This window comes from Lathyrus oleraceus, chromosome 1, assembly GCF_024323335.1.
Source record: "Lathyrus oleraceus cultivar Zhongwan6 chromosome 1, CAAS_Psat_ZW6_1.0, whole genome shotgun sequence".
NCBI classification, from domain to species: Eukaryota; Viridiplantae; Streptophyta; class Magnoliopsida; order Fabales; family Fabaceae; genus Lathyrus; species Lathyrus oleraceus.
Window position 1 is genome coordinate 211,385,116 of NC_066579.1, and position 11,963 is coordinate 211,397,078.

General features: G+C 38.9%; 1 long non-coding RNA gene across 1 annotated transcript; it reads left to right on the plus strand.

Moving 5' to 3' along the window:
• The first annotated feature begins 267 nt into the window (after positions 1 to 267).
• Positions 268 to 1,942, plus strand: LOC127128188 (uncharacterized). The gene is made up of 2 exons (XR_007805755.1): positions 268 to 874; positions 1,369 to 1,942. It is a non-coding gene; the product is annotated as an uncharacterized LOC127128188 (long non-coding RNA).
• Positions 1,943 to 11,963: the final 10,021 nt, after the last annotated feature.

Here is an 11,963-nt window from a genome sequence, read left to right on the forward strand (position 1 = left end):
ACAAATAAAACAAGAAAATGACTAAAGAAAAGAAAAGAAAAGAAGTTAAAGGATCTAAACTAGATCCAACCCAAATGCTACCGTGGATACAACCCAAAAGGGGAAAATGCACCGGGTTGGCCCTCCAGGAAGACCCAAACCCGGATTTGGCCCAAATATAGAAGGGAGTCAAACAAATCCTTTGCACCAACCAACCAGACGCGTGGGGGAACGAAACAAAAATGGATAATTCACCATTAACGGTCCATATTCCAACCACTACCATAAATGATTTCGAGAAAAGCGATGCAATAAAAGAAAACAACATGCATCATTAGTTTCCTACACGTATCCCCATCTCACCACTTGGTACGACTTAGAATAAAAGCATAAAAACAAACACAGTGAAAAAAGATAACCTCACCTCATTCGTTCACTCCCTCTCTCCCTACCTACACACCTCAACCGAACAAAACTTTCTCCTGCAAACTGAAATCCATTCATCTTCTTCCAACAAAACAAAACCAAAGCCCAATTTAAACAAAAAAAACGAACCACCTAAAATTCCAGAACCAAAGATGAATACCTCATGGTGTTCATCATCAAAATCTCAGTAGATCCGAGCAAACCGATTTCCTATTTCAACAAAAAGAAACAAAACCCACAACAAAACAAAAAACATAACCAACTCAAACCAAAAATAGCAAAGCTTCTTACAAATCTACAATAGTCCAGACTTAACTCAAACAATCATGAATAAGTAACGAATCATCAAATCACACATGCAATCGGCGACTACATGGAGCTGTAATGCCTTGGAAAGGTTGAATAAAGGGGTGAAGGATGACGCCGGAGTTTTGCGACTCCGACGATACTCCGACGAATTTTACCTCAAGTAAGTGTCTTTTCAATTCTGTGTGTGAGCTCTTCTCCTTTTTTGCTTAGTTTTCGGTCTCTCCTTCCTCTTACTTCTGCGCTTGATTTGATTGCTAGGGCTTAGCTCGGTTTACTCAGAGTTTTGATGATAAACTCCGAGTCCCCCTTAGTATTTTGAGCTTTAGGTACAAGTTGGTATGAGATTTCAGTAGGGTAACGGTAGGGTATCCTCCTCGGTTTATTCAATGATTGGACGTGTCCTTTTATAGGAGGGAAATCAAGTGTTCACACACAAATTTGAGGATAATTCTTCAAAGGAAAATCCTCTGAAACGTGTGAGCATTACTGTCAGAATTTGGAAGGATTTCCAATTTGTTAGAGCGAATCTTTCTTTCGATTTTGTGGGGACCAAATGTGTGATGGGTATCAATTTTGTCTGTACTATAATCTGAAATTGTGTTTAGAACGTGTGGTCCCATAATGATTTTACTGATGCAGGTTTTTTTAATCTAGGTATGGTGCTCACTAATAGGCTTTCACTGCAGTTACTCTCAGTAAAGTGATGGTAATCCAAGGCTTATGGATGATTTTGGTTTTGCGATGGTGTATTTTGATATTTTGTATTACCCTTCCCTTTTCCTTTAGATGTCTAAACGAAACCTTATGTCTTATTTAAAAAGTTAAATGGTAATAATTAAGGGATGAAAAGAACCATACACGGTCCCTCTTTATGACTTCAATTATCTTCTAGTGTCTTATATTCATAGAGCAATGTTAATATCAACTAGTTTCTGTTATTCTGGTTTATTTGTCACAAGTTGCAGTCGGCCAAAACCTTTTGGACGGTTTGGACTTTCATGTTTCAGAGTTTTGAAATAAGGCATTCTTCTTTACACTTAGACCTTCCTTGGGTCATCTATGATATCTCTTTTTTTTTACACGTCATGTTTCGTCGTATTTCGTCTGTTAGGAAATGAGCGCGTAATGGTCTGTTGAAATGGATGTAGAACTGGGTGCAAAGGGGAGCAAGTTTGAGTTTTGACATGATTGTTATGTAATTTATCTTGTAGTAATGAATTTGAAACAACCATATCTGTAAACCAAAACTTGAGGTTGAATGACGTAAATCCCGGTTAATCGCTTGTAGTAATGCTCAAATGACATTATACAGAAAATCCATAAATACTTGCTTGTTTCTCTCTTACAATATCATATGCAAACATTGGACATTTAATCTTTAATCTTGGTGAGACTCCTTCGCTTACATCCCATAAAAATGATGGTTTAAAAAATGGAAAAATATAAATTTAACCTTAAGTCGTTTATCATTAACTTGTGGTATTTCATTCAACTTAGGCGAGAAAGATGCTAATTTAATGTAAGAAATGCTCCAAACCAAATGTGATGTTTATTAGGATTATGGATTACTTAGTACATCATTAATTTTTGCTTGCAATAAACCATGCTTATGGATAGTTCTTACGGATTTCTTGATATGATACTGTAATAAAACTTGCTCGTGGTTTCGATTTAAACTTGTATTCCCTTCAACTGGTGTCCACTCATCACATTCCATGCGTGAAATTATACAAAATTGGCCTTGTACTTGTATACTAAATCATGCTTAGAGACAAAATCAGGCCTATGCAATGCATATTCTTAAATGGTTTGGAAATGACACAAATAATGGTATAAATCTAAGATGATGTGCCTTCATGATTAAACGAATGTCCGACCCCACGATTAATCACTATAATGACTATCAAACTCTAGTATAGTACTCACCCATACAGTCCTTTAAGGAATCAGGAAAGGACCTCTTTATTTAGAGAATATTGACGGATTTTAAACCTTAGATATGGGCCGGTACCACTCTAACAATGCGAAGAGATGAAATCAGGGTCATGATGATCGGTTAAGCATATGCTGTGACAATAATAAAACTATAGTTTCTTCCTCCCGGTGGATCACTAAGTCCCTAGTTTGTTCCATATGCTTTCTTGTTATGAATGCTAAATGGAAAATTTAAAATTCCTGGACAAAATTGGGGTATGACAGTTGCCCCTATTTAATTACCTTGAACTAGAAGGTATGAATGACAAAAGTCTTCGTACATTCATGGAGGAAGATAATTAAATACGAAAAAACCCAAATTTTGTCCTCCGATATGTAAAGAATGAATGCGAAAATAAAATGCAGTGAGAAATACAGTAAGTAAATTTATCATAATGCTAATGAAACGATCAGGACTCTCTAGAAATTGTCAGAACAGTATCTTGGATTTCATGATCGAGATATTCCAACAATGGAATGATACCTCAACTGTATCTAAGACTTTCTGAAAATTAACAGAATTTTGTCTTGAACTGGTCACACAAAATCCTCTAAGGATCAATGAAGCATTATCTCTAACACAAATGAGACTCTTCAAATTAATGAAGTAGTATCTCAAACAGATAAATGAGATTCTCTGTATCAACGAAGTAGCATCTTATATGATATAATTAAGATATTCTAACATGAGGCATTATATCTCAATTGAATCTAAGACTCTTCGAGGATACTAGAGCAGTACCTAAAAGCAAATGAGACTCATCATATTGATGAAGCAGTATCTCAAATAGATAAAATGAGATTCTTCAAATAAATGAAGCAGTATCTCAAACAGATAAATGAGATTCTCTGTATCAACGAAGCAGTATCTTATATGATATAATTAAAGATATCTTAACATGGGGAATGATACCTTAAATGAATCCAAGACTCTTCAAGGATATTAGAGCAGTATCTCTAAAAGCAAATGAATGAGACTCTTCATATTGATGAAATAGCATCTTAGACGGATAAATGATATTCTTTAAATGAATGAAGCAGTACCTCAAATAGATAAATAAGATTCTCTGTATCAACGAAATAGCATCTTATATGATATAATTAAGATATTCCAAACAGGAGGAATGATACCTTAATTAAATCTAAGACTCTTCAAGGATACTAGAGCAGTATCTCTAAAATCAAATGAGACTCTTCATATTGATGAAGCAGTATCTCGAACAGATAAAATGAGATTCTTCAAATAATGAAGCAGTATCTCAAACAGATCATCTGTTGGGGAAAAAAGTTCAGAAAAGACTCCATTTGGAGGAGATTTACTAGAACTGTTTGCAGGGGAGAAACCCATAAGAGATTTCTTTTTAGGGTAACCTCTGCTTGGGGAGCAATGATAGCGAAGTTGGTGGGGAATATCGTTATTAACCATAAAATTTGAAGAATAATTGCCATGAAATATTTCCGTGAGCAGATGCAAGGTAGGAATCCGATTGAATTAAGTGAGGAAAGTCTGGGATACATATGATTGATCCCGGATCCTGAATTATGTTATGCTATTTGTATGATGTTCCACTTTGGATGAAAGCACCGTGTATGAAATTATGCATGCGATATATGCAAATATGCAATTGCTAGGGATATTTAGATGTGCATATAGGAATGTGAATTGTATAAGGCTATGCATATGTATGCTAATGATTGATATGATTGTTTCTTGATGAATTTTCCTGTTTTGGCAGGAAGGTAATGCATGAAATGATGCATATGATGTATGTGGGAATACAAACGGGCAAACGGGTAATTGTGTGTGCCCTTTTTGAAATTGCTTTCTCTCCTTAAAGATGAAGGGGGTTTTGTTTTGATGATGATGCCAACAGTGTGGACTTCCTATTGTTGGGGGGACCAAAGGAAAACAAACTATGATGCCCCCTTGGGTAATTTGGAAATATATTTGGGGTGCTCCAAGCTATTTAAAGGTTCAGACTTTTCAATACGCGATACTTCCACTACACCACAATTTATTAATGTTTTTTCTGGAATTGCACTAGAGACTTGCTAGTGATCGGGTACACATGAGCACATCTCTAAGAGGCATTGACCTGATTAGCAATTGGAATGACCATAGGTGTTTGCGACTGATCTTACACCTTTATGTAATAAGAACAAACTTGGAGGGTATGAGTTTCCCCTTTTTAATATCTCAAAAGTAACTTTATCATTTCATTCAAATACGTGCTTTATTTTCTCCAAAATTTTTAAGAATGATGTTTATAAAAAATAAAGGTATTTTGCAAATAAACAGATAAAATACAAAATAGTTTGGGCACAACTTTGATGAGAAAATTTCTCTTTCTATTGATTTGACCCTTGAATTGGTAATTATACATAAAGATGCAATTCCTTAATGAGGTAATTGTTGTGTATAAATACAAAGCGGAAAAAAAAGTTGAATTCCCATTGAGTTTTAACACTACTATGATCCTTATGTCTCTGATGGTCTGAGTACCTTGCCTTTGAAAAAGTCTGGTAGATTGATTCTTCGTCTCTAGGGGTACGATAAATGCCTGAAAGTGCAGTTCTTTGCCTTGGAATTAATCCCTAATTTTTTCCTGGACCACCATTTCGGGTTTTCGATCCACCAGGATACCCATTTTTGCCTGAGCCGCCCTTTCGGGTTTTCAACTCAGCGGGTCAGAATTTTTATTTTTATCCCTAATTTTTGACTGGATCACCCTTTTGGGTTTTCGATCCACCAGGATAGCCATTTTTGTCTAAATCGCCTTTTAAGGTTTTCGATCTAGCGACTTTTATTATTCCACTTTTTTAGGCAAAGTACTTTTGACTGCATCAGTATTTGTGAGAAGTGGAAATTCATCACCGTCCATAGTTGCTAGGATTAGAGCGCCTCCGGAAAAGGCTCTGACTACCACAAATGGACCTTCATAATTTGGTGTCCATTTTCCCCTAGATTTTCTTCAACACCAAATCTCCCTCTTGAAATACTCTAGGACGGACTTTCTTGTCGAATGCCTTCTTAAGACGCCTTTGATAGAGTTGACTGTGACATAACGCTTTTAGGCGCTTCTCTTCAATAAGGTTGAGCTCATTGAACCTTGCTTTAACCCATTTTGCCTCGTCTAACTTAGCCTCCATCAAGACTCTCATCGAGGGGATCTCCACTTCTATATGGAGGACTGCTTCCAAGCCATATACCAAGGAATAAGGGGTTGCCCCTATTAAAGTACGTACTGATGTGCGATAACCGTGCAATGCAAAAGGTAGCATCTCATGCTAATCCTTATACGTGACTACCATCTTCTGGAATATTTTGTTGATCTTTTTGTTCACAGCTTCGACGACCCCATTTATCTTGGGCCGATATGGTGACGAGTTATGGTGTTCAATTTTGAACGTTGCACATAATTCTTCCATGGTCTTGTTGTTGAGGTTGGACCCATTATCGGTGATGATTTTGTTGGGAACCCCGTACCGACATATGATATTATTCTTTAAGAAACGGGCGACTATATCATTTGCATAAGATGCGGGTTCAACCCATTTGGTGAAGTAGTCTATGGCCACCAAGGTAAATCTATGTCCATTAAAAGATCCTCCCCTAGAACAAAATGAAAAAAGAGGATTCTGTAAATTTCATAATTTCATTGGTCATAAAACTCACCAATGTGTTCTTTTCTGGAATTTGGTGCAGAAAGCTCTGAAAGAAGGAAGACTCCAGTTTGGCGAAAGGCCAAAAATGAAGGTGGATTATGACCCTCTGAAGGTGGAGAAAGCTTTGTACGCAAAGCCTCTCGAATTCATGATGGTAGAGACTACTGATGGTTTCATTGAGGTTTTCAAAGCAACCTCGTTAGCTGAATTGTTTGAAGTAATGATGGTCGAATTACTGAAGGTTTCGGAAACAAGGCCGAAAGGAGGTCCGAGTCGGCCTATCCCTAGCCAGGAGAAAGCTTATCAGAATTCCAAGAGAAGTGTAAGCAAAATGGGTCAAAATCTCTTCTATGCCCAAAGTGTAATGTGGTGTTCGACGAGAAAACCACCGAAAAACTGGAAGCCGACAACAAGGCTGTGAAAGACGAGAAACCTATTGTCCCACGATTCGTGTTCGACAGGCATGGAGCACCTCGACATAACGAAGATTATAGAAGACAGATTCAATGTTCCCGACCAAAGACTTTTATTCCTCCAACTGATGTTCCACAGGAAAAGTGGATAGAGTCTGTCAATCAGAAAGAGGGCAAAAAGCCAAAATAGAGGGTGTTGGAGAAAGAGACAACATCTCCAGAGAAGAAAATGGGATACACAATACCTCCTAATTACAAAGGAAATAATCCAATGACTAGGACATAGTGGAGACGCCACCAGCGAAACAAAAAATCTGGGAAAGTCGTTACCACTCCACAGTTGAAGCTTTCGGAAACCGCTGGACAGAAGGAACAGATGCCAAAGGTCGTAGGACCAGGAAATATGGTGGCCAATCAGACAGTGGCCACGACTTTCGACTCGGCGGGAAAGAAGGAAGTAATAACCACTCAGAATGTGGAATGTTCGTCAGAGGTCGAGAGGCAGCCACAAAGCGAGGGTCAATCGAAGGAGGGAAAGCCTGAGTATCCTCCACAACCAGAGGAAGGAGATCCTGAATACTCCCCTCAGTTTAATGAGGAATTCGACGAAGACATGTATTACGAAAACAACAATGACATTTATGGTGATGATTTTGTCGTAAACTGTGGCATTGTGTCGGTGTTTCCAGCTGAATACAACATGTTGTTCGAAGCCTCTGAAATAGAGGGAGACTTTGTGCCAAACGAGACAGATAGAGGAAAACCTTTGTGCTACTATGTCATGAATAGCGGTGTGGTGGAAGAACATAAAGTTATGTTTGAAAGGCCAAGTCCAGGGATTATGTACCATCTGAAGCAGTTGTTCATCAAAGCAAAGGTCGATGGGATGGCGGTGAACAAGGTCTTCGTCGACGGAGGTGTTGTAGTCAATCTGATGCCCTATACTCTGCTTAAGAAAATGGGAAAGGGTGACGAAGATCTGCGACAACACAACATGGTCCTGTCAAACTACGAAGGGAAAACCAACAATATAATGGGGGTTGTTCAGGTCGACCTTGTTGTGGGAACGACAACATGTTCAACATTATTCATGGTGACATACTCAAAAGCCAATTTCAATTTACTCTTGGGTCGAGAACGGATCAAAGGGATAGGGTTTGTACCATCGACGGTCCACAAGAGACTTATAATCTTGCGAAAGGACGGCATCATAGAAAATATTGAGGTCGACCAAAGTTATTATCGGGTCGACGATAGGGGTTCTAAGAGGTCTTTCGACCAACACTTGGCGAATATAGTGCCATGTGATGACGAATCAGGCTCCTACACTTCCGTCAAAACAGGTCGAGTTCTAAACTTGGACCCTGATCATGGTTTCATATGGGATAACAAGGAAGACACGGGATCAGAGACGAGAATTCCACCTACGGGGTGGCCTGCAGTCAATGAAGATGACTGCTGAGTTAGAAAGCCTAGATCGAATTTTGGTCTATTTGGATGAAAACAAGAGGAAGTCAATTCTGGAAAGGGAGAGACTTTAGGATTTGGCCTGCGAGGCCGAAGGTTTAGAAAATTGTTGACCAGACCAGACAACAACTTCAGAAAGTCGGAGGCTTGATTGTATCTATGACAATGAGCCTTTGGGGTTCGAAAAGAACCCACTAAATGAGTCCCAGAAGATGCAAGCGTAAGATCCCCTCGAAGAGATCGATCTGAAAGATGGAATCACAAAAAGACCAACCTACATAAGTACTAAGGTGGGGTCGGAAATAAGGCCGAAACTAGTTGAGGTATTGACCGAATACAGGGAGTGATTTTCCTGGGATTATGACGAAATGACAGGTTTAAATCGAGGCGTCGTGGAGCATAGACTGCCTATCCAACCTGGGAAAAAGCCAGTGAAGCAACACCCTCCACGATTTGCTCTAGACGTCACCTTGAAGATCAAGCAAGAGATCGAAAGACTCCTTAAAAGTCGTTTTATAAGAACAAAAAGGTACGTCGAATGGTTGGCCAACATAGTGCCTGTAATCAAGAAAAATGAAACTCTAAGGATTTGTATAGATTTCAGAGATCTAAATAACGCCACGCCAAAGGTTGAGTATTCGATACCCGTGGCAGAAATGCTGGTTGATTCGGCCACATGGTTTGAATACCTGAGCTTGCTTGATGGATACTCTGGCTACAATCAAATTCTAATTTCCTAAGAAGATGTCCCCAAGACAGCGTTTCGATGCCCTGGTGCTTTGGGGACGTACGAGTAGGTTATCATGTCGTTTGGTTTGAAAAACGTGGGATCAGCCTACCAAAGGGCTATGAATGCCATATTTCATGACTTCATTTAGAAGTTCATGCAGGTGTATATTGACGACATCGTGATAAAGTCACCATCTCAGGGAGGGCACCTGGATCACCTTCGATGCTCGTTTGATAGAATGAGGAAATATGGATTGCAAACGAATCCATTGAAGTGTGCTTTCGGTGTGCATGCAGGCGACTTCTTGGGATTTATGGTACACAAATGAGGTATCGAGATCATTCAGAACAAGACAAAGGAAATCTTAGACCTCAAAATCCCATCGATAAAGAATCAACTATAGTCTTTGTTGGGGAAAATAAACTTCTTAAGGAGATTCATATCGAATCTAAGTGGTAAAACGAAGGTATTTTAGCCACTACTTAAAATTAAGAAGGAAAGTGATTTTTACTAGGGGCCCGAGCAACAAGAGGCTTTCGACGCAATCAATGGGTACCCTACCAAGCCTCCTATTTTGTTACCTCCCAGCAAGAAGAAAAATATGAGTTTATATATTGTTGCGTCAGATACGACTATAGGGAGCATGTTGGCCCAAGAGGATAATAATGATGTCGAAAGACCTATATATTACCTCAGTAGAGTGTTGGTAGATGTTGAAACTATGTATAGTCTCATAGAAAAACTATGTCTATGCTTGTACTTTGCCTGTATGAAATTAAAGCAATATATAAAACCAGTTGATGTTTATGTTTCGTCTCATTACGATTTTATTAAACATATGTTGTCTAAACCTATTCTACATAGTAGAATTGGAAAATGGGCATTCGCGTTAATGGATCTCTCTAACATTCAAACCTTTAAAGGCCATGAAAGGCCAGATCATTGCATATTTTATAGTGCATCATGCCATGGTCGAATCATCTCTGAACGTGGTCGATGCCAAACCATGGCGTCTGTATTTCGACGGGTCGAGTCACAAAGACGGAACGGGAGTCGGGGTATTGATATTATCCCCTCAGGATGGTCCGATAAAGTTTAAGTACAAGATCAGTGAAAAGTGTTCCAATAATGAAGCCGAATACGAGGCTTTAATAGTTGGTCTTCGACTCTTGAAAGGGATGGGAGCCAGTCAAATTAAAGTAAAAGGAGACTTGGAGTTGGTAGTCAAGAAAGTTACACGTGAATACAAGTGCATCAAGGGAAGTTTCCTAAAGTATTTTGTGACCATGACGCATCTACTAGAACATTTTGAAGTTACAGACATAAGACATATACCCAGAGATTAAAACTAAGAAGCCAACGAGTTGGATCAAATCGCTTTAGGGTATAAGATGTTTAAGTCAAAATTACAAGATATGATCGAAGTTCGAGAGAAAATGGTGTCGAGATTTTATGGTCAATCAAATTGTAATTATTGTTATTATATATTTATAAATAAAATAATATGTTCCTTGAAATTAAAAAAAACAAAAACATTGCATTTCATGCATCATATGCATAGCATGTTTTCTTCTGCCATATGTCTTATCGGTTATTCTTATGTGCTTCAGCCAAGCTGACTCCCCGATATAACACTTGCGCTAATTAACCCAAGATCATGGAACATTTGGAACAAGAAAATAGAGAGCTGAAGGATGAGATTGCACGGTTTTCTGCTATGGTGGAGTTTGTTCTTGCTGCTCAAAATCAATCTTCACCGACTCCTGCAACTCCTCCCCAGAGGACTGTCATTTCTGAGGTTGCTACCTCGATTGTTCCCGTTGCTACCAGCCAGTCCAGCCCTTCCATGCCTGCTGGATTCCCTTGGGGAATGCCATCCAACTTCATGCCTGAAGGGTTTGCACCCACCTTTTTATTTATGTCGGCATCTAGTCCGATCATGTCAGTGCCATCTCCAGTTGTTCACACTCTGCCTCGTGTTGAGGACACCATCTACCACTCTGAGCCATCTGAGGGTCCAGACGTATATGAGAAGATGGATGAAATGAAGGATCAGTTCCTTGAGTTGTGAATAGGGTTGAAGACTCTGAGAGGAAAAGACCTATTTGGGAAGAGTGTTGTTGAGCTCTTCCTAGTGCCGAATGTGAAGATCCCGATGAAGTTCAAAGTCCCTGACTTTGAAAAGTATAAGGGAAATACTTGTCCACTAAGCCACCTTGTTATGTATGCTAGAAAGATGTTAACTCAAACTGATAATTGTAAGACCCCAATTTTGTCCCTAAGATCCCTCATGGCATCATAACATTGCATTTGCATTGCCTCAAGGATCATAAGCATCTTGGTTCTCTTTACCTTTGGGTGGGATCCCTTGTGAGTGGTTTGAGATCACCAAGCATGCTTGAATTGTATATCATTGTTTTTCTCGTTTTGTTTATTAACCAAAAGCATTGTAGCTTGAGCAATCACAAGGTCAAGAGCTTCAAGGAGATCCTTTGTGCAGAGATATGGCCAAGGGAAGATGATAGCAAGCATGGTAATGGTTCCCAAAGCTCTCATCCATCAAATATGCCTCCCTAGCATCTCAACTCATCATTTTGATCAAAGCAAGTCAAAGGGTTTGAGGTTTGCTCCCCAAAGAAACCCTAATTCATCTGTGCACCACAATGCCTTGCTCTTGAAGCAACCTCAGCCCCTGATCAAATACAATTAAGGGAAGTTCTTTAATTCATCGTTTCATGCATATTTGAACTTATTTCAGTGTCCTCAATCATCAATTCATCAAGATATGAGTCATGGACTTAAGAAGTTGATCAGTCAATTCATCTGACTATTTTGAAATACACTGAGACCTAACTTTTTGTGTGTTGGTCAAATGGAGATTATCCCAAAATAAAAAATGTTCTTAAGAACAATATGAACAACTTTCATGTTCATCAAAAATTTATTTGAAGCTTGGAAGGTCATCTCCCATTCCAAGAAATTATAGGTCATTTTGACTG